The sequence below is a fragment of the Labrus bergylta genome, chromosome 9 (genome assembly GCF_963930695.1).
Source record: "Labrus bergylta chromosome 9, fLabBer1.1, whole genome shotgun sequence".
In the NCBI taxonomy this organism is placed as follows: Eukaryota; Metazoa; Chordata; class Actinopteri; order Labriformes; family Labridae; genus Labrus; species Labrus bergylta.
In genome coordinates this window covers 18,985,977-19,013,918 of record NC_089203.1, presented here as the reverse complement: position 1 = coordinate 19,013,918, position 27,942 = coordinate 18,985,977, and the positions used below count along the sequence as shown (strand labels likewise).

General features: G+C 40.2%; 1 protein-coding gene across 1 annotated transcript in view; it reads left to right on the top strand.

Moving 5' to 3' along the window:
• Positions 1–260: 260 nt before the first annotated feature.
• drp2 (dystrophin related protein 2) overlaps positions 261–27,942 on the top strand; it is a 159,525-nt gene continuing 131,843 nt past the window's right edge. The window contains exon 1 of the mRNA XM_065958492.1: positions 261–655. The gene's annotated coding sequence lies outside the window, so the exon portion shown is untranslated. The remainder of the gene's footprint in view (positions 656–27,942) is intronic.

The window sequence follows — 27,942 nt, the reverse complement described above, 5'->3', positions numbered from 1 at the left end:
TTGTATATGTGTAATGACAATAAAGTTGAATCTCATCTCAAATGGCTCTTTAATCGCAGGCACTTGTTATTTGTGTCAAAAGACTCATTTTGGCTGAACAACTTCAGTGTGTTGCAGGCTTTAGTCCACTGCTGGGAAAGGTGGAGAGTTACTCAAAGGATGTGTTCTCACAACCTTGAGCCAAATGTCCTCCTGACAGGTTTTTTTTTTTTTTTTTTTGGGACGCGTCCACGCTCAGCTACGTCTCCACACTCTCCCTTCCTCTCTCCTTGCGCACCGCGGAAGTTTCCCCGTTTTTCTTTTTCCTCCTTCAATTCAAACTCAAAAGCGGATAACACCACATTGCCGAGATGTTTCCCAACCAACAGGCGAGGCAACCCTCTGCGTGTGGCGTGCCTCTGGTGTGAGTGAGCGGGAACCACCTCACACAAAATCGTCACAGACCCACCGACCCCTCCGCCGTTCCAAATCTTCCTCTGCGCTGCTGCTGCTGCTGCTGCTCCTCTCACTTTTCTTCAGCTCATGTCTCGACTACACCCCCCCCCCCACACCCCCACCCCCCCGGAGTAGCGTATACTAGCCTCTTCACCAACACAATCAGCTGAGCTTTGCCAGCCTTACTCAAGCTCCATCCGTGCCTCGGGAAGAAAAAAAGGTAAGATTGTTCAAGGCTGCTGCTTTTTCTTTCTTTCTTTTTCTTTTTTTTAAATGTTTGCTGCAGGAGACGTGTTTTGAGATGCCGGGTAACCTTACAACACATGCAGGGCGCAGAGGGGAATGGTGGTGACAGTGTATATCAGGCTTCTTCTATCGCCTTTTAGTCACTCCTGTGCATGTTTGATGCTGTGTTGCTGTTGGGATGTGCTTGTTTTTGGTCACAGTTTGCTGCTGGATTTTCTCTTAAACAAGGCGACACCCGTGTGAAGGACGGGGCTTGCCTGACGAGCTTGAAACTGTTTGTGTGTGTGTGCGTGTGTTCTTTTGGTCGATGGTGAGGTTGACGAAACCATGGCTGCTCAGCTGGACGTTTTGCAAAAACATTTGGGAAAACTCGTACATTCAGAAGAAGAAGAAGAAGAAGGAGAACAAAAAATCAGCTCACTGGCCAGAGTGAAAGATGCAAAGAGTACAGCATCTCCATTCATTCATTTATAGCCATCCGCCTCAGAGGAAGTACAAATGCACCGACACTGATGAACTGTGCACTCCGCTAAGTGGCTGTGTTTTGGAGCAAGATCTTTCTCTGCAAGTTTCCTCACAAGTCTTGCTTTCTGTGCAAAAAAAAAAAAAAAGCCGCATATTAAAGGTTTTTTTTTCTCCCTCCCCTGCTTTACGAGTTGTATTGGTGGAGACTGGCGTGTGATGATGGCAGACTGAGGTGTTGAGCCGGATTTGAACTCTGGATGTCGCGAGTAATTATAGCTACTATACACGGTTTGCGTCTTAAGCCCCAGGGCGCATCACAGTTTGGCAGTATGGGATCATTTAGAGACATATTTGGAGGGAGGAGTTATCCTGCTTGTGTGGACCTGGCAGCAGTAGCCTGGGTTTAAATCCAAAATAAATAGCATACCCATTAAGGAACACACAAGGTCCCTGTGGAGTCTGATTGACAGGTGTCAAGAAAAGGAAACAAAGGGGGCTAGATGGAAGATTGTATGAGTCCTAGCCTGTTTGCAAACTTGTCTTTAAAGTGTCATATTTTCCTGTTTAGTAACTTCAAATGTTTGGATTTTCCTCATACTGATATCATTTCACTGGTGTAGTGATTTACTCAAAAGACTGGCTAAATATTTGCACTGTGTCTAAATAGGCTTTAATTGATATAAATACAGTTCATCAGTTCAACTTATCAGTTATGTGTTGGTCAGTGTATTTGATCGAGATGTAAGCCGTGTGTTCGTTTTAACAAATTGATCAAACGCAGTAACTCCATTCATAAAAATGTAATCATCTCGTTTCAAAAGATCAAAAGCGTTCCCTTTGTCTTGCCTAACAGGCTGCTTCTGCATTCTTTCATCTTTGATCATAAAGCCGGGTATTTCTTTGCGTTCATGGCTCTGTCCAAGATTAAATAAAAGCTCTCCAGAGGCATTAAATGGCTTGTTTTGTATTTAAAATAAATAAATAAAAGAGCTGAATAGTGTCATTCCCAAAGGGGAAGTGATGTGACATGCTGCCTCATAGAGCAGTTCCTCTGAAAAATGACTTGTGTTGTCATTCACAGACGCAGGACCTTTCAGCATTACCAATCTGCATTCATTTAAAATAGTTTCAAGTCCTTTCCACGGACAGCAATCTTTCTGTACCTTCACCGAGCAATCATTTTGTGCAGGAGAACCCAAAACCATCGGAGCACATTTGAATATTCTTCAGGCACTCCAATTAGATGTGATGATAGGATTGTGTGCCTTTTGATCTTGAATACTGCTGCATAAGAGCAAAGCAAAATCTCAAAAAAATCCAGACTTATAACACAGCAGATAGTGGGAATAATTGTAATCATGAAGAAATGTGAGGGCCATAGCAGCTTTGGCATTATGTATTGCTCTTTAAAAGCAGATTTGGTGGAGGGAAGCTGTTCTTCTTAAGGCTCCACACAGTACTGAACTACAATAGTGAAAGACGCTAAAAGGATTAGGAGGATGTTCTATTGTCACAGCATCTCTCCATCTACAAGCCTTCTGGTCATGTTTTATGTTATGCATTTTCAACACTCCCCCTCCAGCTGTGTTTTTGGAGGACGCAGATTAAACTGTACAGCATCATCACATTTTAAAGTCCTTTTTCTTACTCTTAAGATGGCAGCGCCACTGTCACTTGTATCAGATAATGTGCAGCGAGTGGTTCTTAATGTTTTTGTTTTCTTTTTTTGGTCTCGACTCCCACAGTCCTGTCAGAATAGCTAAACAACCACATCGCAGGCACCGCCTTTCAAGCTCCACGCGTGTTTGAATTCATGTCATACGTCAGGCTGCCGGATGTCATTTAACACCCTTTACTGCTTATCGATGAATTTGGATTCAAGTTTGCATTCTCCCTTTTCCTTAGTTAGTGAGTTACAGATGATAGACATTTAAACAGATCTCAACTTTAAGCTATCTTTGTTAATCATATTCTAAGTTAATTCCAATAAATGAATGAATATCTTATTGAATTAACCTATTATTAGCTAACTACTTTAACAAATTATAGATTTCTTTTAGCCCTTTCTTTCAGACATTCATTGTTTTAATGTGGCTGTAATTCAACCTTTTCATCTTCACATTCAGAAAAATATCGTGACTGTTTAGTCTTTATTTTTAGCAACTGTTAATCAATTACTTTAAACTAACTAACTCTGTCATCTGTGTTTAGCTGGCCATTTTGTTATTCAATACTTTTAATTAACACTTTTTATCTGCTGTGTTGAGCGAGAGAGTTCAACAGTTAAATCAACAGTTTATGCCATAGACTGTAAATTCAAATGGACAGCGTCCCTCAGTCTGCTCCCATTGAACAGGATGAAGCCAAAATTCAATGACTCTTGTGTTAGTGTTTGTTTTCTTTTCTCACAATGCTCATCTGGTGCACAGCGCCACGGGAGCCGCATTCGCCAACACAGCTCTCAATCGTGGCATTTTATACTATTTCATTGAATTGAATACAAGACTAAAAAGAAACTACTCTGGGGCACCAATAGTTAGGTCTAGCGGTAACGTCACACGCTCATGTGCTGACGTCCAACTTCCACCAGATGCTTGTTCGGTGCGTCTCCGCTCTGTTAGCGGAGCTGATCAATGTGTGTGCTTCCACTGGCTCCGCTGCATTGCATCTCAGCTCCGGCAGTCCGGTGCCCTCCGCATCTGATACGCAGGGCTTCTATTTTTGGCCAGATGCTGGAGCACGACGCGTCAATTTAATACAGAAAAGAACAAGCGGGACGGGAAGTCAGACACCCAAAAAAACATTAAAACATCCAGTTTATTTTCAGAATAAAACACTCCGTTTTGACGGTTCAGAAAAATGACGTTTGTGTGTTTGTTTATGTGTTTATAAGGTTTCTACAGAGTTTTATACACCATCCATTGTAATGTGTCGCGCTGTTGCGAGAGAATCTGTAAAATTACCGCAGGAATTCCTTTGTCTCAGCACTCCAGCTGCGCCGGAGGGTGCACAGAGCCGCAACGGACCGATACGACAATTCACACGTATCTGGTGGAAGTTTGATGTGAGGCTATAGTCCTCCAAATCTGACCTCTGCTCTTTGCTGCTTGTCATCCCCAACTCTCTCCTCCCAACATTTCCTGTCTCCCTTCAGCTGTCCTATCTTTTAAAGGCAAAAACGTGAGAAATATAACTTAAAAAAAAGAAACTTTTCAGAAAAAAACAAGACTTGAACACAACATGGGATGATAACTATCATGATGAAACTGAGTTTGAGAAACATTATTTTGACCCATGTCCCATCTGTTACCATAGAGGAAGTGGGTTTATGACCTATACAGGAGCCAGTCAGCAGGGGGAGCTCTAAATGTTTTGGCTGTTGCTCTCTCCGTTTAGTCTATAGTTTATGAGCTACTATTAGCTCGCAATTTCCTCTTTTAACCAAGTGTTTATCCTCTAAGCTTAGCCGGCTATTTCATCGTTCATTAGTTACTTTTTGAACCAACTCTTTGAATACCACGTTAAGCTTACATGTCAACCGCTCATTCATTGATTTTAGCTAACTATCTTATAAACAACTATGCTTAACTATTTGTTTTAAATGTTTTTAGCTTTTAGCTAACACACTGTTTATTCAGTACTTGAAGCTTTGTATTTTAACTGTTCATTTATTACTTTTGGCCTTTTTAAAATGTATATCTTTAGCTAACTATTTCAACTATATCTATTGAGAAACTTTTTAGCAAATCTTTTGAGCTGTTTTTAGCTTGTGATTTCAGCTGCTTAAATGTATGATAATAGTAAGTTTATCTTATCTTACTTTTCAGTGTTTCCCCTACCATTATATTCAGAATGTTTTAATAAAAAAATAAAAAATTCAAGATTTATTTTTGTAGGGATAGGATAGTGGATAGAGTCGGAAATCAGGGAAATAAGTCTTTTAAGGATACCTTTCTGATAGAACAGGACAGCCGTCATTAAAAGTAACGCATGAACACAAAGATTCCTTCAAGTGTTTGTGTTGGCATGCCCCCCCCCCCCCCCCCCAGTTAGTTTTAAATCAACACTTATGGATTTATTTATTTACACATGAGGAGTTTTAGCTTCTCTCTAGACTTCTCTACTTGTATGCAGACCAACGTTTACTCACTCCCAATGTGAAACTAATTAGTTGATTACTTGTTTTCTCTCAAGTTTTTCATTAAAAATGTTTGAGCTAGAATACCTCCAGCGCTGCAGAGCTATCATTTGGAATAAAAAATAAGCCAACCCTGGTTAGGATTCATTGTGTTAAGACTTTTTTTAATTTCCACATTTTTGGGTGCAGTTCTTTATGTCCGGGAGCTGGCTTCTTTCATGGTGTGTTTCATCACCTCTAATGAATAATAAACATGTACTTTGGGATATCATATTATATATCGTTATGGGTGGGAGCAAGCAGTGTTAAAGATTGTCTGGGGCATGTTTTTTTTCTTCCCTTTTTTTAAATTCAGGAGAGTGATCTGAAAATGTCATCCTCTGTTAAAGTCTGCCCGAGGTCTTTAGTAACTCTAGCGGAGCGTTAAGAATTAGCAACCTACCAACTGCTGCAGTGACATTACATGTTCTTACTGAGAAGATTTGTCTTTATTTACAATGAAAAGGTGACTGTGGGTCAGAGGCTGTAGTTAAATTTAACCATTGTGATCATGGATAATTATTCTGGTGTGTCTTTCTTTTTTCCACACAGTGTTAAACAGTGATGAGTTTACAGGTTGTGACCTCAGCTTGGCCTCACGCACTCAAACTGGTCAAACTAATTTCATTACAGCTGACCCATAGCTTGACCTTATTGATGTGACATGGCTCTCCAGTGAGGCAGATAAAGACCTCAATGATTTGTTTTTCCACATTGCCTTGTATTGCTGACTGAATATTCTCAGTAAAGGACCTCTATGACTCAACTTTTCTCTGTATTTCAAGGAAGTCTTTGGTTTGCAGCATTCATCTAGACTCCCCTTTTTCTTTACACAAGTGCAATTAGCAATATGGTACTGTATTCCCATTGGAGTCTGCCAACAGCATTGCATAGCTGCAGATATCAGGGCTCATTTCCCTCCCTTTAGAAGAAGCAATTTGTTGCTACTCACTCCTGCACAGTGTGAAAAACAACTTACAAAATGCTCAAAAATCCACTGAGCTTTTGTCCCATGAAGCGTTAATTAGGTTTAGTCGAGAGGTTCACGACTGTATTTCGTCTTGGTTTGATGTTTGAATTTCTAACCATGCATGCAGAGAGCTGAGAGCATGTCAGACTGTCTCACTGGATAAGTTAGCCAATGTGTGTGCCAGTAGGAGGAAGGCACACCAGATTAAGTGCTTGTGTATTTTGTGGTTGAATAAAATGAATGCCTGGCTGGTAATCAGCTGAATAATATGGAAGCATGGAAGTAAAAAAAAATGATATATAAATATATTTTGTCAAGAAATCCTTTGGAAAGACCATAAGCAAGAATTAATTGATCTGTCATCCACCCCCCAATAAAATGTGATACAGCATTTACCCCTTGTATTGCTGACCTCCATTGCTGTCCAGAATTATTCAGCACACCTCTATTAACCTTCATCTTAACAAATATGGACACCGTAGTTCACATTGAGTTGATCTCACACTTGTCCTGCTGCTGAAAATACCTTCTAAAGATCCAAAATCCATGCACAGCTGAAAATAGACCACAACAAACACATATTTGTGCAAGTTTCTAAAAAAAACAACAATGCCTGTTTCAAAGAAATATTAACATGAGGCCTGTTTCAAACTGTGCTCAAAAGGCCTTGATTCACTTTTCTCTCAGGTTGAACATTTCAGGTTATTTCGCGGCAGAGGTGTGCTCGCTTGTACTGCTCACCACACCGGGAGGTAATGTCAAAGGCTTGTGGTTTACACTCTTACATCAGTGAAGGAGGGTAATAAGTTAAACCTCAGAAGTAAAACAAGATATTGAGATGACGACGAGATTTCTGCCACAGTAAGCACAAAGAGACAGACTAGGCAGCCCCGGCTTTTTATTTTTCACATGTCTTAAGCACAGGTTTCCTTGAAAAATTAAGATAAATGAAATGCTTTTTTTGAAAATGTAATTACACATGGAGTTGCGAAATGACTTTAAAGTAATTAGCAGAACAAAAAGCTTCAAATTAACAGACAAGAACATTGCTCTGTGAGCTGTACAGCGGTTTCCATGCAACAAAAGCACCTTTTCAAGGTTTTGAGCTGTCATTTTCCATATATCCAGCCGTTTACAACCTATTTTAACATTTAGGACCACAGACCAGCTATTTCTTGTTCATCTACAACTTCTGTCCAAAAAAAGGTGCCACTGATCAAAACCAAACAGCCCCAGCCCTGCTGGAATAGAAATATCTCAGTGCCCTGTCAAGTGGCTTTCCCTCTAGAGACTCAGATGGACGGATAGTTGTTGTACACCTTGGAGCATCATCATCCGTAGCTTTGTGGCCATAGGACAGCTGTGCTCAGTCAAGCAGGCTGCGACAGTGCCATCATCTCCCTGCACCTCTCCATCATCCCAGACCTGAACTGAAAGATGGCAAAATGGACAAATGGGGGCAGAATGGGGATAGAAAAGCAATTTGCTAACTCCATAAATTCCTGTGCCTGCGGTACCTATCCTTGGCCACAGTGACTGCAAGCTATTATTTAGAATCTGGTAACCGATGCTTTCCTATTAACATTAAATGGGCTGGTGTCTGCGGGTTGTCTCACACGACACGTTTATAACGGTTATTTACTGCTTGACACTGCAGGCCTTGCTCTCAGAGCCGCTCTGAGGGGCGGATCACTATGTGGCCCCGTGTGGCAAGTCATCCTTAATATGGCTGGATGGGAGGAGAAGACACCAGTTGCTTAGTGTACACATGGAAACCAAGGACAGAGGGATGGTTGCCAGTGTGTTATTAAGGCGATATGTAAATGACACCGAAAGAGAATGCATGAGATTATGTGATGAATGTCATGAGTGTGTTTTGTCTTAGTTTTCTTCTTGAATTTTTGGCCACACCAGGTTCAAGTCTGTAAAACATCAAGCAGCATTGCTGTGGTGGGGGAGAGTCTGTGGTGTAACATTGTTAGTGGGGCAATGGTTTCATTACTTGTGCACAACATTTTCTTGTGTTTTTAAAGCATGGTATCCGTAAAGTTGGACAATTAACACTACAGTTCTCAACAGTACAGAATATAACCTGGAGCAATTTAAAGAGGCATAGTCGACCAAAAAGACCATGGCATAGGAGAAACAGTCAGTCCAATAGAGTGGTAGCAAATCATTATAGAGTCTTGATGTTGAGCCTAGTACATGCGATTCAATGATAAATATTGTTTGAGGAGAATGCAAAAAAAAAAAATTGTGGGCGTCAGTGCTGTTTACTGTTCAAGGTTGCCGCTGTGTCCTGCAGGCCTCACCTAAATGTACTCTCCGAAACCACTCAATGATATGATGAAGTTATGTCTGGTTTGCAGTCTATCACCTGTCTGAATCCTGATAAAGACAGCACACCATCCATACAAATATATCTTTAAAGACCTTCGTAATTCGTACCAGTTTGGAAATTTCCTGGAGAAGTTGTAGGCAACTACTTTGGTCCAGACAAAAATATCTGAACGATGATAGGATGTGTTTTGGGAAATTTTGTTCAGACATTTGGGATTTCCAAATAGCCTATAACTTTTCTCTAAGTGCTGAAACATTTTGTTGTCGTATTCTCAGGGATATCTTAATATCGACTTGGTACACAATTTGGTAGAAAAACTCATGATCCCCCTGACTTTTCTTGTAGCACAACCATGAGTCTGACCTCTGTGGGATTTTTATTGAAATGGCTCTGAAACTTTTGGTGGGTTTCCATTATTTTGTACACACGTTAAAGGACCACAAACTTTTTATTCATCACCAATTTTTGTACTACATTTTTATTTGCCCATTACTTCACAAGATAACTACAGGATGAATATAATTTCTGTCACTAAAGTGAAAATGAACAGAAGTTAGACCGCTATAAAAGATGGAAAAATTTTTAAACATTCAATATAATTAACATGAGCATTGTTACATTGCCATTGTGCTCATGTTAGCATGCTGAAAGCTCAAAGGGCAGCTGTGTCTCAAGTTCAGTCTCACTGATCCGCTTGCATGGCCGCACACTCTTTTAACATTTCTCTTGGTGAAGGGAAGATGAAAAGGCCCCACTTTAGAAGAGATCATACATTTTTCCCCAGTGCAACTATCAGGTGGCAGTGCAGTGAGCTACAGATGTGATGGTGATGGTATATCTTAATCCTGTCGTGCTCTGTGCCAGAAAACCGTGGCTTTGGCTGCTTTGCCTTTTTATCTGTGTTTGTCAGCATGTGGGCCGGCGCTTTGACGAAATATTCTTAAAAGAAAATGTGACTCAAATTTCTGTTATGCTGAGTAACACTCAATTGCACCTTCTGACAGCTACATCTAACAACAACTGAATGGTTTAACACGCAAAATAGTCAATAACGACCAATTGATGCACTTTAAGGTTAAAATCAGTTGTTTACAAAAATCGCTTCAGTTTCTAATCATTGCTAAGTGATTTCACTGCTGCTTTCGTGATCCAGTCTAGCTCAGTTAAAAACTACATTGCATCTTTTTAAATAGATTCTCATTTAAAGAACTTCTCAGGGTAGATCTTGACACTCTGCTCCATAACATTACACCAGTGGTCCTCCACAGCCCCTCCACTCTTACTGGAGCTTGTGGCTCCGACACTCAGTTCAACATACTTCTAATGGCTTCTGCTGAGATTGCTTCTTTGGTAACAACTGTTTTAGTGACAACCATGCTGAATAACTCAAGTGCTGCTCCACTGGCTTCCTGGAAAATTCCCCATTCGTAATTGAACAGGTCGTTCCTTATGTGTCGGGTCTGGTTAGGGTGACACAGCCTCTGCTCTCTCTACTGGTCACACCTCATCTTTTGCACATGCCCTAACATGCTCCAATTAAAGCTGACACTGTCTGAAGCTCTGATCACCCTGATGTCACATCTGGCAGTTTGACCTCAGGTCAGCATTCATAGCTCGCTTTCTTAACTCCATCTTTGTGTGTTTTGTTCCCCCAGCTCACTCCTTAAAATTCCTGCAGCACATAGTTGATATTCTGCAGCAGATGTGTGTTGTGGCTCTGGCCCACACCTCACACTAGTTAGAATTTATTTTCCCTTTTTGTTTTTCTTCTCCTATTTTTAGATTCAGGAATTGGGATGGACTTGTTTGGATAATTGCTGCGAGTCTTTCGAGACACAATGCAGTATTAATACCTATACAAGATGATGAACTCATTAGAAATGATGACTACCAATCTTTCCTCTCTCCGTTTTAACCTTCAGGCTATGAATAAGGAAAAAAATAACTTTTACAGAACTTTTTTTGGGAAGTAATGTTTCTCTATAATATTCTGATCATCATGCAGTCACTTTCATTTAATGTTTTTGCATTCAGTTAATGTGCTTATGCAGATTTTTTGTTTTAAGTTTCTGGTAAAAGGATCCTTGTTAAGTCCTTGTCTTGTTTCCTCTCGATTATTTTATCTAGTGTTATTTACTCATACTCTGCAGAGATGTGGTGACTCCAATAATGACAGTTTTGGCTCAGCATCCATTAGGGTGAGATACAAAAGCACAAGCCTGTGATTACAACAGTCATTGTGTTGCCATGGCTTGATTTCCATTCCTCACTATTGCATTGTCGTCAGGAGGGGGATTACCTTTCTGTGGCAGACTTCGAAGAAATAATACGTTTCTAATTAAGGTCAGTGTCCTCGGGTTCAGAATGTGATTCTGGCTGTGGTGGCTCAAACAGGGCTGGACAGGTCAAATATAGCAGCCAGGTGAAGTTATCGGGTAATAAGAGATTTGGACAATTGAGAGAGGTGTGCCTTCCTGTGAGTGGGTGTGGTTTCAGCACATTCAACAGACACGCCCACAGCGCCCGAGAGCAGAGATTACTGCATCCTTTTTCATCTTTTGAAACTTAATTTATATACTTTTCATCAGTTAAACTTGCCCTGGCTGATAACTAAACGGTCTTCTGTTGGATAACAAATTAAAATGCGTATATATTTGTATTGCTTTACGCTGACTTTAATGTTGCTTGCTCTTTGTTGACAGCATTAGAAAGCTTTGATTAATGGGGCATTTCTGAAATTGAATATTTAACAACTTATGATTTAAAAATCATCACATAAACAACCAAAACCAAGTTAAATAAAGCCCAATTTTAAATGAATGTTGTAGAATCCTTATTGAGAGTTTGAGTCCTTTTTAAAAAGTTAAACACATCTCGTCTCACAGTAAACTGTTAAAAGATTCTTCTCCCCTTTCTCCCATTCTGTTTGATCTCCCGAGTAGACAATCCTTTGTAATCTGTGCTCAAATATCTGTCCTTGTTTGTTTATCATACAAATTTAATAAGAGACGTTATGTTTGCTCTAACACATGGCAGAAATAATGAATCAAGTCAAAACAGTAAAGATCAACTCAGCTCTGACTGAACGCTTGTTTGTTGTTACCTTTTTTTATTTAAATTTGTTGGTTTGTAAAAATATATTTTCATTCTTCCAATTCAGTTTTTTGCTCTTTTAAAGAGCTGCGACACACATTCATGCTGAGTTCATGACCTTGTATTGTACACTACATAAAAAGATAATAAATACAAACTGCTTCATCATGAGGAAATCACTTTGGAATCACACTTGACTCTCTTATCATGTTTCACCTTGCAAATAATTCCTCCTCTCTAAATCTATGATCACCTTATTATGATTACTGTAATAGTCTTATGAGTTGTCCCTCTCCTGATCGTTCTGCATTCAGGAGCGGGACAACGCATGTGATTGTCGATGAAGAAGTCCTTGTCCTCCTGACATTGTTTCACAAAGCCAGTGCAGTAAGGTTTTCCCCTTAAAAAGAACCTGAACTGAACCTAATGATGGTCTACATTATTCACAGTCCAGGGAGCAGTGTGACTTCTCCTGTTGGAGCTTAATTGTGCACCACGGGAATGCTCCTCTTTTTCAGAATGATAAAGTAGGATTTTGACTTATGACCAAAAAGTGCTACATGTCGCTTTCACATTTCCAGCAGAAAAGGGTAGAATAATAAAATTGAATGCCTGCTTGGCTGTATATTTATATGTATACTGTATATATGTGTGTGTGTTTACATTATATTTCCTGCAACTATAAACTAGTCCTGTCGATTCTTAGATCTGAGATCATTTCTCAAAGCTGTGTATTTCCCCTCTGCTTACGACAGTCTCCGAGGCCTTATGATTTATCAAAGAGAAAAGGTCACTAAGCATGCTGCAATTAATTCTGCCTGCTTTTATTAAGTGCTGTTCAGGATGCTCGCTTCATTAACGACATGTGTTATTACGTGGCCTGTCTTCAATAGCGGTAGAATTCACATGAAATAATGCAGCGGTTGTATCACTCACAGCACAACATTATGTTTTTTTTTCCGAGAGGTGTTGAGTAAATTGTGATTCTTGCAAGAGCAGTATTGTCGCAGGTCATTGGTTTGAACAAACCAACCTTTGCTGCATGTCGTCCCCCACTCTCTCTCCTCCCAACATTTCCTGTTTTTCTTCAGCTGTCCTATCCATTAAAGGCAAAAATGGCCAAAAAATATCTTTTAAAAAAAGGTCATCAAAAGTTGTTGTTATATAAAAATATATTTCACAATAATAAAAGAAAATGAATGATTTGAATAGTATATAGATAAAGTTAGAATTTGTCAGTCAAAAGTGATTTGTTAGGGATCTTTTTTATGTATGTAAAGAATCACTTGACTTAACTACATTTTTATACACAAATGTCAAGTAAATTAAATGCTTGTAGTGAATTCCCCCTACAGCCAATACATCAGCCTCTTTTCATTTCACTAGCTCTCTTTTCTGATGGCGAAGACTTTCCTGTCTTAGATTAGGCAACTCGCCCCTCAGGCTATGTTTATTTTGGTGATGTTTGTGCTGTAGGAATAGCCTGCACGATGAAACATCTGACGTTATCTCAGTATATTTCATAAAGCTAGGTTGAAGCCCCTCTTTAATTAATGCCTAAATCATTTCCTGTGCCTTGTGGCTGTGTTTTGAACATAAATAGTCTCGCTTCTGCACTTTAAGCATCTCATCAATCTGTCTTTTGTGCTGATAGCTGCCTCATACTTTGTTCCTATGGAAACTGCAGTGTTAAGAGTTCAAACTTATTGCTATGCAGACCAATCCAACAGTCGTGAAATGTTACAAGACTGGAGAACTCCTTGCCCTGGCAGATGGCGTTTCTTCATGTTAAATCCTGTTTTTTGACACAGTGCAGCAGGTCACCACACTGAAGACAGCCAGTCTTAGCCAACAGCTTAAACTCCACGTTTATTCCCAAAGATTGAATCGCTGTGGAATAAACCTGGACTTGGCTGCTGTGTTTCAGATGTTTGATTATTTTACAGGCCTGACCTTTCAGATTCTCTCCCATCATGTTGACCTTTCCACATGCCAGAGGATGTGGCTCTTATCCTTCCTAGTTAACATGCCAAATCCAGGGCGCCGTTTTAGCTGAGTCAATAGAGCAGGCACCTACATGTACAGAGGCTAACGTCCTCATTGCTCTGATCACAGGTTTGACCCCCTGGTCCTGAAGCTCTTTTGTGCGTGTGATACCCAACTCTCCCTGCACACATTTCTCGTCTCTCTCAAGCTGTCGTACTCAATTAAAGCATAAAAGCCAAACAACAACAACAACAACAAACAAAAAGCATGTGAAATCCTTACATGCACTCCAGAAATCCTTGTTCATATCGGCACATTTGCACCCAAACCTTTGTGCGAGCATGTCAATGATCTATTCCTTGCCTCTGTGTAGCTCATACAAAGCCGGGCCTTTTTGAAATTCCAGTTTGATGGAGTGTTCTGACTGGTTCTTTGTGCTTGATGCTTCGGTACTGTGTCGGTACCAGGGCGAGATGTATAGTGTGTGAGAAAATGCTGATGGTGTCTGCCTGCTCTTTATTTTTAGAGTCAATCTCCTGTTGGTGTGAGGAGGCAGTGACTCATTTTAAAGCCAATGAATATGAAGTGCCAAAACCCATGATTTGATAGAAACCTGGCATCTCCAGACTGTATTTCGTGGTTGTATTAAAACCTCTCTTCATCTCGACAAGATACAATATGTCGCCTTGATTTGTAAACACAGAGCCAGCGGATTCTGCGGCGGCTTTGATTCATGTTGTTTTGCGATGACGTGACTCTGGGTAAGGACTACGTTCTTTGGCTCCATTTGGCTTTTTGCATCACAAATTAGTCGGAGCAGGATGATCGCTAAACATTTCATACGCCTACTCACTCATCAAGCAGTGCCTTCTTATTCCTCCTGTTGATGCATATTTGCTGCCTGCAAACCGAATGATGCACAAAGTAATGATGCGTTCAATGACATTTAGCATGAGAGGAGGTTTTTTTTAAATCAACATTTACCAATATTTTTATTGGGCTTTCAGATCTTGAATCAACTTTTCAATATAACAAGTCATTGCCAAAGTATGAAAATACTTTCCAGTTCCAATGTAATAGTATTTTTTTTGGCAGTTTTTGTATTCACCATGTTAGTTCAATCAAAGTTTTGGTTCTGCACTTTTCATGAAAGGGTGCGTGCTGTCAGGTACAAGTAGTTTCTATGCCAGTGATTCAGTGGGTAAGCTTTAAGCTCACATTTGACTCCCATTTATTTGACCTTTCTTTGTTTGTCTGTATGACAAATAGCAGAAGGCTGTTCAACAATGACGCTCGTGTAAGGTTTCTGCCTGTTAAAATGAAACGTTAGCTCATATAAATGAAAGCAGATTAACTGAAATCACAGCATTTCCACTTGTTAATTGCAAGCATTGTTTCCTCTATAGGACCACGTTTACGTTCCACTGACCGAAGCATCAGGGAGTTTTTTAATGATCTATTTTTAAACTCCAGTTACAGTTGAAACGCTTCTTGGAAAAAGAGAAATGGTAATTATGTAGCTGGTCATATCTTGAAGGCACCTGAGGAAAACAGCAGGTCTGTTATCAGTGTTCTTTCCTCTCATTGTGCTTACAGTGATGTTTGGTACTCAAGGCTTTCAGCTATCATAACTGGTTCCCTTTTTATGAGGGAACTTTTTTATTTTGGTCTTTAAGTCTTTTTCTTATTTCAAATCTTACCCCCCTCCCACTTTCATCACACTCTGGGTCCAGCCCTCTGTCAGCAACTCTCTCAGACACACACACACACACACACACACACACTTGAAGTGCGACATGTTTTCATGACAAACTTGTGACATGCAATTGTGTTACTTATACGTTATCAACCACCTTTAACGATGCTCCGTCACAATCACGGCATGATTGCCATTGCACGTCCTGCGATATGACTATTGCACATCGCAGTTGGGATGGTAAACAGAATATTGTTCTGCCCAAATGCAGAAAAATGCTACTACAGACACTTAAAACGTGATCAATATCAAAGTATTTTTCCTAAACTTTCTGAGTGGATTTACAAACATTAACATGTGATAAACAAATGATTACATGCCCATGTTGTGGGTTGTGTTGACTTAGATATTACTCATAAAAGTTTAATGTTTGAGAGACAGACAGTGGACCTGATGAGTCCTTCACAAAAACATTGACAGGGAAAGTTCCCCCCCCCCACACACACACACACACCTTGCCAAACAAAAAGTTTAAAAGCTGACTTCTTCTCTATTTCCTGGCAAGTGTATTTAAAACCACAGCTCTGGAGGACCCTCCACTGTAAGTCCACATGTCTTTTTGTCCGTGCAGGACGTAACTCCGCTGTGGGTTGTCAGTACGTCTGCTTACTGTAGCTTGTCTCTGTTATAGTGTCTTTACCAAACGATAAAAAGTCTTCCCTGAGGCGTCCTGCAGAGAGACATGAGGACAGTGGTCCAATGGGATACCTGCACAGTCTTTTAGATCCACAGTTAGCTGGATGGAGGGAAAGGGGGTCTTTGAGTCCAACAGTTCACGTATCATGTCGTGACGTCAAAACGTGATAATTTTCATCGACTGGTCCTCCACTGTGACTAGCCTTTGCCCTTTAGTCTGTTCTAAAACCCTTTTTATTTCAGCTGGAGAGAACAGACTGTGTGACTCCTCCTTTGAGAGGAGGACATAACTGTCCCCCTCCTGGCTCCTCTGTTGCTCTGACAGACTTTGGTGTTATTGTTACCAGACCCTTTTCTTTTCTGTGAGTTCTTCAGATCATCATCATCATCATCATCATCATCATCACTCAGCATCTCCACAGCCAAAGCCTCACACACAGACAGTGTCTCCTATGCTCTCATCATTTGTTCAAACGTTTCACTTCAGTGTCCTCAGTCACTTTATTTATGTCGTTAAGCCCTGCTGCCGCTTCACTCTTGTGACTGAGACACCTGCTCAGTCCGAGGCGGGCTGCGGATGTACCCCTCCGGCAGCAGCAGCCCCGGACCAAGCAGTCTGCGGAGGCTCCTCTCTGGAGGCAGCAGGAGAGGGGTTCAGCCGTCGGTTCGCTGCGCTCCGCTCTTCTCCGCGCAGGAACAGATCGCATGGCCCTCCGCTTCACAACCCAAACACTTCATAGTCTCATATCATCAACTCAAAGAAAAAAGGACATGTTCAGACCACTGGTGGAGTCTTATAAGATCATGTACACCTGTGTTCGGTGACATAGTACGTCTGACTTTGCCGAGTAAATTCATCTTTATTTGGGGGACTCGTTCCATGAGCATCTCATTCTTAATAAACGAGGGAGATTAGAAATGATCACTTTGGTTGGGCTGACGAAGGGGGAAAATAGGAGTAAAAGTGTTTTGTATCTCCACCAGCCCGCCAACCTGAGCTGTAGCATTCAGGAGCATGACAACAGCCCCCTTCATTCTAGAGGCCGTCTTCATGGACTCATAGCCGACCACTTTGCCCACAACCAGCCCGGCCTCCATCACCAAGGGCACCAGCGTTAGCAACTCACGCCACACACCACAAACCCTCTGACACGCACACACCTCCAAACTACACTTTCCCCAAACAAACAACAACCGGAGACAAAACAAAAATATCATCACAAAAAAAAGTAAGCTACTGTGAATTTTGCAATAAACTCCCTGGTATGGAGCCAGGACAGTGACAGCTAAATGTTAGCATCGAAAATAACATGTGGCATTGAAAACACACCTGAACTAAAATAAAGAAAGATTGACATTGAAACACTTGTATTGTAAAAATGTGTATTGGCACTGAAACAGATATTGGCGCTGAAAAAAGTTTCAATGAAGAGCAAAGAACATGCATTAAAAAAATATTACATTTTATTTTGATAGCTTTTGCATTCTTGTGAGTTTTTCAGTGACACTCTTCGGCTGTTTTCTCCATGACTTTTGTTTTCAATGACCGATTTTATTTTTTCAATGACAGATTTTTTAAGTTTAAGGGGAGGGGGCAATGAGAGCGTGATTTACATATAACCTGCATATCGACGACAGCCGACTCTGTCTATGCTCTGAACCCGCCGTCCGCTCTGATACCTCTGGCATGAATGCACTCTGACGACAGTGGCTTCTACGAGTTCACCTGGAGCTCCCAAACTACAGGTGTCAGGTGAGTCCTTTTCTCTCTGCTGTTGTCTCTTCACATAGAACCGAGAATGTACATTATGCTCTGTGGTTTACCGGAGGTCCGCTGGAACAAGCGCTAATGTCAATTTATAGGCGTAGCCATCTAACCTGTGGCCGACGCTAGTTAAGCCCCCAGCCCTGTGGGGACTTCTTTTTTTCTGCAGCCACAAGTAAACTTTAACCCTTCTTGGTTCTATATGAAGAGACAACAGCAGAGCAAAAGGGACTCACCTGACACCTGTGATTTGGGAGCTCCAGTTGAACTCGTAAAAAGCCATTGTCGTTCATTCTCCAGTCACTTCATGCTGTAGATATCAGAGCAGAAGGCTGGTTCAGGGTCAGTTCTCGTCGATATGCAGATTATATGTAAATCACGCTCTCATTGCCCCCTCCCCTCAAACCCTTCCCTCCACGCCAGGAAGGTGACAGAGAACTGAAACAGAAAACCGCACACAACATAAAAAATCTGTCATTGAAAACAAAGGTCATGGAGAAAACAGCCGAAGAGTGTCACTGAAAAACTCACAAGAATGCAAAAGCTATCAAAATAAAATGTGATATTTTTTTAATGCATGTTCTTTGCTCTTCATTGAAACTTTTTTCAGCGCCAATATCTGTTTCAGTGCCAATACACATTTTTACAATACAAGTGTTTCAATGCCAATCTTTCTTTATTTTAGTTCAGGTGTGTTTTCAATGTCAAATGTTATTTTCGATGCTAACATTTAGCTGTCACTGTCCTGGCTCCATATCCCTCGCGCTTGTAACATAACAATGAGTAAGGTCTTTTTTCCTGCTCTTTTGTAATGTTAACAGACAAAGAGTAAGGTATTTTACCTGCTTTTTGTAAAGTGTCTCGAGATAACACTTGTTATGAGTTGACGCTGTACAAATAAAAATTGATTGATCGATTGAATCCGCTCTCGGCTCCACGCTCAATCCGCCATCTCAGAGAGAAAGAGCGAGAGAGAGATTTGATAGTTTAAGTTTTAGTCAAGTTGTCAGCCTTTGGCCATAGAAGCTTGTTGAGTTTGAAGTTATAAAAGCTGTTCGTTATAAAAGCTAACTTTATTCTATTAAAAATACATGCACTTTCATCAGGCTTGAAGCTGCGAGTTTTGCAAGCAGAGAGTAACATATAGGGAGTGCTTTTGGTTAAACTGCAGTGATTTGCTTATTAATCTGAGCAAGCAATAATTTGTCATTGCTGATTGAACTTTCATGACTTTAAATACTTTAAATATATTCACTCTAGCTCGTTCTGAGGTTATTAAGACACTCGGCTTCTAAAGATTGGGCTAGTTTTTAAGAGTTGGCTGATTATACTGTAAGTACTGAAGTTAAACTTTTGGTGGAAACACTGTTAGTGAAAGCATTAGCCGCAAGGCTGCAAGTGGGAAAGGTCTCTTTGAAACGGTAAATGAAACTCTGAAAGCTTTTGCTGATTCATGATGATTCACATGTGGCCATAGTCACAAACCTGAATGCGATCTTAGAATGTAATTTAATTGATGCTTCACATTACCTTCATTTGAATGTAAGTTAAACTTCAGACCTCAGGTGTATAAAGCTTGACATCTTTGGGTACATGCTTCTATGCAATTTGGATAGTTAGAAAAAGATCACAACCACTCTCTTGTCTTCTGCTGTTAGAATGACTCAGGAGCCAGGCGGCAATGAGCCTGGTTTAGCGTAATCCTTGAACAAAGAGGAAACAGCAGCAATAGTTCATGTCTTTTTATTTGGCAATATTTCCCCCAAGTTAGTTCAGATAGATTTGAATCTGTAATGGTGGTTGTTAAACATTGATGGAAACAAATTCCCTTTATTCGATACTGCTTCTTACATCAGTAACTTTTGACAATGATCAGACTAAAATACTCCTTGTGGCTATGCAGAATTTTAAGCTAAGCTAATGACTTCTTGGTTTGAGTTACTTGAAGGACAGACATGGTGACAATCATGATCTACCTCTTAGCGAGCACTGTTTTTGGGATTATGAGATTTGCCCATTGGCACAAAGCCCCCCCCCACTTCTCTTACATCAGAGAAAGGCTCACAGTTATGTCATATGAGGGCATTTATTCATCAGTTTCTTGTCTTTTCGTATCTCTTTTGAGGTGTTTTATGTCTTTCGTCTCATAATATTTGGCATCCCTTGGGCATTTTGTTTGCCGTTACCCCCCTTGACCTGCTTGACCTGCTTGGCCTCTTGGCCTGTGTCCTGTAAACCCTTTCATTGAGAATTCAAATAAATACATATGCAAACAAGAACTGACACAGTTATTTGCCCTCTGCAGAAACTTAGAAAGGTATGGACTTAGTTTGTAACTCTTGTTTCGAAACAAAATCTGATATTCTTTCTCTTCAGTTGCTTGAAGAACTGAAACTGTCTTTTTTTTTTTCTCATGTCAAAAAAGGCTCTCAAACAACTGAGCTCAACACTCAGATAAAGTCTTTTCAATTCATTCCAGTCCTTCAGAGAATCCACCTTAAAATACAGCTCATCATTTATAAATCACTAATGGTTAGAGACCAAAATAAATCTCAAATGTCTGCGACAGTATCTACCAGCAAAGGCTGACTGAGACTGTTCTGATGATTGTTCCCACAATTACAGTGTTGGTCCAAACATTAGAACCCCCCCCCCACCCCCACCCCCCCATTATAAATGAAAGTCAAAGTTTAATATCTTTACTATATAATGTATTTTGGATTAAATTGTCACATTTGAATACATGTTCTAAAATACATTTATCATTTGTAGATTTTACTGTCACTGATTTCTCACCTTTCTTGTGTACAGGGTCAGATGTTGGTGGATCACAAAATGCAGGTGTTTAGTCAGCATTGTCGCTTTGATCTAGGAGGTCTGAGAGCTTTTTCTTGAAGATAATCTCATAGCGTTGGCATGACAGAAGCTCATCTTTAAGGCAGAGTACAGGTGCTGTGTACCTGAAGTTGTTGGTTTGTTTACGATGTCCTACTTTTGAGCCACTTTGTGTCTGGATGATCCCCATCTCCCTTCATCTTTCACCCCCCCTGCACCTGTAGTGGTTAGTATGCTGACCCCAATGAGTGTTACACTCGCTTTTCAGATAAGTGGTGACATCGACTATTTATGGGTTAGGGCGAGGATATTTGCATTTAAAAGTCTAGCACCTGAATATAAGACAATCTAACTTTTTTTGGCTGAATCTGAAGTAAAAAAAATCTGTTTTATATACGAACCAGTACGCAGACAAGAGAAAGCTGCCTCAAAGATCAGGGGCTCGTTTCAGTGTATCTTCTCGTGTTATTTCCACTGCTTTGAATCAAACTTTGGTCTGTTTTCAGATCTGGAACTTAGATGTTGTGCACTTGTCAAATGTTATGCTTTTTGAATTCTTGTTTTCTTGGCTTTGACTTCTTCATCTGAAGTTTGATGAATTTCATGCTTTTCCAGTCCGTTCTTTTGGTCTCACGTAATCAATTAAAATAGCCGTGTGATGAAGTATGCAGAGTTAGTATGCCTTGCCTTTCGAGAGAAGCAGCTAAAGGAAACCCAGACATACATTTGAGAAATGCTGAACCTCAACAGAGTTCAACCTAACTGACTAAAACTTGAGCTCCTTATTGTCTGGTTATTGTTTTAATAAAGGCAGCAGGCAGAAAGAAGACGAAGTATTCAAGGTTTCAACTCTACGTTCAAGAAATGCTTCAAAGAGTAATTTGTTCTTAGATCTCTGACTATGCAAATTAGTCTTCCATAAAAAAGACATGGACTGTAAGATTGCTGCTTAGATCAATCACTGACTTTGAATCAGCTGAGCAGCATACTGTTCAGGTCTGCAGATTGATAGATAGATGGAAAGGAGTAGATGACAGAGGGAAAGAGGTGCCGAACTAGAAAGACACTGACCTCGATTGCAGCTGGCTGTTTATGTAAAGCTTTCATGGCTGCCATTATTCTGATTGTCAGCCATGTCTTTGCTGCATACTCCAGAGTGCGATGGCATAGATGCAACCTCAACGTCAAAACTTATCTCTGGAATTGAGACTGGCAGTCCTTATCCCTGAACTCTTTCATGCTCTTATTCAAAACTCAAGAGGTTTGATTCACTCTAGCTCTTTAATATGGTCCTGAGAGAAGATTCAAAAGAAACCCGCAAGATTCCCTTTTTTGTTACTTTGAGTAAGGGTCACTTTGTGCTCGAGTGTGCATGATTTATAGAGAGAGAAGAAAGAAAAGAAGAGGGAAGAAATTAAAGAAAAGACAAAGGGGCAATCTGGAATCATACTGCCCCAGAGATGAGTATGTGTTGCTATCTTTATGTAGGACTGCATGAATCCTGTCTGCTTGAATTATAAGCAACTGTGTGCGTGTTGGTGTGTGTGTGTGTGTTGGTGTGATTGCGGCGTGAGGGAGCCTTGGGCTGTCCACGTGAATGATAAAGTTTTAGATTTAAGAGTTTAAGAAGTCTATGCGGGGTCAAGGTAAAAAGAGTCACAATGTTTAAGACATAGCTATTATCACACATTTCTGAAATACACTCACATACACAAGTTCGATTTTGATTACATTTTGAATACTTCTATTCAGAGAGTACAGCTTAAAAAACGCTAAGATTCTTGATTTTCGGTCTATTATTTGGATATTTGGATTCAACACTCTGCTATGGATTGTGTTTTTGAAGAGGGATGACGCAAGCAGAGGAAGACTTGGTTTGTATTCAGCTTCCAGTCTTTTGAGGACTCAATCTTTCTGAAATGTAGCAGTTTCAACCATCCATCGAGCACTTTTGTTGGCTTGTAATGACCACCTCTAAAGCTCATACTGACTCCGACATTTTCAGCGGTGCAATTCAAAAACATGCTCTCTGCAATCTGGATCCCAGTGGTGAGTTGTTTGATTTCTGTATTAGTCATGTATTGATCATGGTGAAGCAAAACATGCTTCCAGAGCACTTCAGAGTTTAGTCTATCTAGTGTACATGATCCCAATGCAGCGTGACAGACGTGGAGCAATTTTGTACGGAATGTAAGGAAAGGCAAAGAAACACTCAAGATTATATTCTGACATCAACTGTATGCTGACAGTGTTGCCTCTTTGAAAAATTGACATAAATGGAATGAACACTGGTACAAAAGATGTTGTTTTCTTTCATATTTGTACATCGTTAAAATCTGTTTGTGTGGATTTGTTTTCACTTCGATGCTGATTATCTTTTTTTGTTGGCCAATGTTAAAAAAAAAAACTTAAATTATCTACTATGTGTTAGTGTTGTGAAAACATGAAAAATGCAACAATAGAAAACAATACTTTTTTTTATAGACACAGTAAAGTATAAAAAAACATCCAAGAAAGAACTCTGCATGAGAAAAGTCAAAAAAAACAACTATAGAGAGAGCGTTTTAGAAATTCTGCAATTCATTACAATAAATGGAGCCCTCCTGTCACTGAAGTATTTGTTTACATGTTATGACTGGGTTTCTTGAAGGGCCTAAGCCAACCTACATATAAAGGAAGAACTGGGTTCTAATCAACTGTTCTTTTTGTTGAAAAAAGAACAGTTGATTATTTTCCCACCTGTAACAGATTATCATGAAGTCACTGAAAATATTTTTCTACAATAATTTTGAAATTGTAGCTTCACAGTTTCCCATAAATATCCAAGATAATCTGTGGGGCATCTTTTATGGGGTTAAGGGGCAAATCTGTGGTTTCCACACTGGAAGTATCCCTGTGTCCCATGTGTAGACAATAGAGTTTGGCGGTATCAACATTTTTATACTGTTAAACCTCGCCCACATTTTCCCAGGGTATACGGTATAAGCATTTTAATTAAAAATCATGTTGCAGGGCTTTAGGGGAGCCGCCTAATTTATTAATTTATATAGGCAGCATGCTGTCAACTTAATATTGAAACAATAACTGTATCTGCACCAACCTTTTTATCCATGTTACAATGTTTGGATAAAAGCAGATGCTTTTATCTAAAGCAACGTACATCAGAGAGTAAGTACAACACCATTCATACACCGCCACCGAAGCAATGTGGCCTGTCTTGCCCAAGGACACATGGGACATGTTATTCAGCTTCCGGTTGAGAGGCGACGACTCTACCAACTGACCCACAGCCGCCCGCTCTATCCATATAATAGAGAGAGAGAGCGAAGTCAGCTGGCACCCCCACCCCCCACAATTTTTGTTCACCGATCAAGGTGCAACACCTCATCACAAAACAGAAGCTTTTTGTGCCTTAGTTTTAATATTTTTCTGCAGCTGCTTGTTTTGGATGTCACTTTGTTTCTCTGCTCCTGTGTTTCAGAGACTTCTCGACTCTGACTTCTCTTTGTGAATCTGCATTATCTCACATACCGTGTTCAGTTGCAGTTTGGTTTTTGTTTTTACGGTTATGATATTGATACCTTTGCTATTTTAAAATGCCGATTGGATACTGTATGACCGCCCAAGCCTAGTATCCTGGGGCCGAAAAACCAAAGTAAAGCTGTTTGCAGATGAGACTGTTCTCTTCACTTCATCTGACCATGACCTTTGATGTTCAGTGAAAAAGTTTCAAGCTGAGGATGAAAATTATCACCACGGAGCAAAAGACTCTAATTCTGTCCTTGACAAAATAAGACTGGACTTACTTTTTTGTTATATTAAGAAATAAGAAAGGTTTGATGAGTCATTGGGGATTTCCTATTTAGAGCTTTGAAGTGAGTCGTGTCTTGAGACGTCTCTTTGTTGGTTTCCAGTTGCTGGTGAATTTGATTAGATCCTTCAGGGTACACCGAGGTCATGCTGGAGGTGCAACAGTACCTGCTTCAAGGTGTCCTATCAGTGGTCAAGCCAGGGGGCAGCCTGTGGTTGCCACACCTGGCCAAAGTATGCCTGACCTAGCACTGGCATACTTTGTGTTGTACCTCTCTGCTCAGAATGTACTCCCCACCAACAGTGAAGGGGTGTTTAACTCATTTCTCCTCTGGACCCCTCTTACTTTCTGCCACTGCACTTTTAGTTTTTCCTTAAATCTAAAGAACAACGTCACTATTCCTTTGCTATCATTCCTTCCTGTGATGAGTCAGGGATACACCACCAGAAGCTGTCGAAAATATCAGTGTGTAGGAGTATTTTCTTTGCCAAAACAAAACCTTTTGACGACAATAATGGTGACAAAAAGATTTTGATTTCTCCTGGCTGCGTCACAATAACAGCTTTCTAGTGTTTTGTATGATTGCATGCTGAAGTGAAGGATGAACAACAGGAAAGATTTGGTTTCATCTGACATTTGCCTTTAAGCATTTACAAATCCATTGTGTTGTAGAGCACTGACCCAGCTGTTGAACAAGAGCGACTTTTCTTATGTTATGAGTCTTTTAATAATCAGTCAAACTAAATGGAACAACAGCTGCTGTACATATAACCTAACATCTCTTTGACAGGAAGTTGAACTGAGCCAAGAGGGCTTCAGTTGGTTGACCATAAACATCTTTTACAAGATATACTGAAATCTGCTCATTATAATGTTAATTAAGAAATAAAATGTAATGACTCTCATTCTCTCTCATTACCTGAACATCTATTGGATTACCAGGGGCTTATCTTAAATGTACTCACTGCAAACATAATGTAACGTAGATGTAGATTTCTGTGGTGAGATCTTGGGGAGACGCATACTACGGTCACTCGTCTTTCCCTTTTGTCATGACAATTCTGACCAGCAGACATCACGTAAAATGAAACCATTGGCAGAAAATTTGTTTTCTTGCAGACATACTCCAATTAACCACTCCAATATAAAAGTAATGATATATTCCAACACTGTTATTACCAGAATGTTTGATGGATGATTTCTGCAGCTGAGGGCAACTTTCATCTTATTATATGGGATGCAAGACTCCCAAACGCTTTTCATGCACAGACACACTCGCTCTCCGGCTCCGGCTCCAGCTCCAGCTCCGGCTCTGTCTGACAACTACAATAGACCTGGCCAGCTTTGCTGACATCATGGCGTCTTATATAATGTAAAGGTCATCCCCGGCATTGTGGTTGCAAATTGAATTGAATTTAAAGGTGCCTGCCCTTTCCTCTGAGTTCTCCTTGCTGTCGTGTTTGTTGCGCATTTTTCCTTCTTGTATTCCCAGGATTTGAACTCTAAACTTTCACTTAGAGAGGTGCGTTTTATTCAAAGCGTATTGATGACAAAGTTTAAGAGAGCACAAAACAAATTCTGAGAGCTACTCAGTTTTTAAGTCAACATCTGAGAGGACACAGGCGCAGGTTGTTGGGAGCAGAATCAGACTGAAGCCTGTAATCCCAATCATGTTTCACTCCTTTCAGACTCTCTCATTACCCGCAGCTGTTCGGCAGCTTCTGAGCTCTTATGATTGCAAAAGGTCATCTGTCGACCATTTTAACCAGCACTCAGCAAAGACACGCCTTCTCCTAGGTGTCAGGGTCATGCCTTTTTCGAAGTTAGTCAGCACTACACAGGAAGAAAGAATTGTTTTGAACAAATTACTTTTCTCCAAGGAGAATGTGCAACGATGACCTGGCGAACAACCTTTTGGAATTTCTTTCTTTCCCACAAAAAAACAAGAAGTATTAAGACCAGGACTTCCAAGTTCAAGAACATCCCACCCCTTAAAACTGGCTGGCTCCATAGCATAAACAAAACACTGTAGGCCACTGAGCAGGTTGAAGGATTGTGGGACAGATGTTTTTAAAACACTTAAAGCACTTTTAATGCCAAATGAACAGAGGCATGTGCTTATGTTGAGTACTTATTGTTTTAGTTTGAAATAAACATGCTCTGTCTGTTTAAAAGAAAAATGTTGCTTACTGTTTTCTGACCCAGGACCAGTGGATACTTGGACTGCTATACAGACTCGTACACATTGTGTGCTGTCTTTTCAGTTGATTTTATGTTCTCATCATTCAAGTTGCTGCTATACTATCCATCCACAGAGCACTTTGTTGGATGCAACAGTGGGATTTGTAGATTTTATTAAGTGGGTTGTTTAATGTTTGAATTGCCCCCCGGGGACAAATAAAGTTTTTTGAATTTAATGTTGCCGCTAATTCATCAGTTTTTTGTATTTAATCTGTGGTTTCCTTGTGGTTGGTTTATTTTACCAATTAGTTTTTTTTTTTTATTATTAGATGTTTGTGTCCCTTTGTAATATAAATGTGTTATACTTGATTCATGTTCTACATGTTTCATGAGTGAATGGTTTTACTGTTTGTGTCTTTTACTTTTATTGTCTGCAGCTCATGATTTGATTTGGCAATAAAGGATTCAATCGTGAGTCTTTTCCTATAAACTGCTAGGCTTGCACTTCCACTGAGCTTGTTCCACACTCAGGATGCACAACAGCGCACTTTTACAGCCTACCTTTATTTGATGTTAAGCACACAGAATATTAGTTCACATAGATCTTTTGTGCCTCTAGGGTCTTTCTGATCCTTTCTGATGTTGTGGGAATGCTTCAGCATAAAATAACTTAAATCCGCCGTCAACATATTTCAAACAGTATCCTGTGTGTCCTGTGTGTGTTCAGGGGCACAATGAAAGGAGAGAAAGTTAAAAGAGTTGGCTGGAGTTCCGTCTATTTTAGAATAAAGACTGAATCTGCCTTGTAAATAGCCTGTAGGCACACTTGGCTGTTAAAGGGAATGAGAACTAACACTCTGATTTGTTTGATTCGCGTTAGGCCCCAAACACACCTACGTAGAGCCCGACCGATTAATCTGCCAGCCGATAGTATCGGCCGATATTAGCATATATGTATTGGCTAGTTTTTAACACAGAAATGTGCAGCTGTTACAAGATGTATTCACTAGTCAAATATCACTAATTTGAGTATCGTTATATTACACTGGCAGTTCATTTTTACCAGCAGAGGGCGCTATAATCATTACAACAACCATCATCACGCTCCGGAGTATCAAGCGGTGATGCACGTACATGTGCAGTTACTTTTCAGTTGTGTGACCATCTTGACTATACGTTGCAGTGTATATCTTTTCCACAGGTGTTTGATAAATGCATTAGAGGGATTAACGTAATAAATGTCTA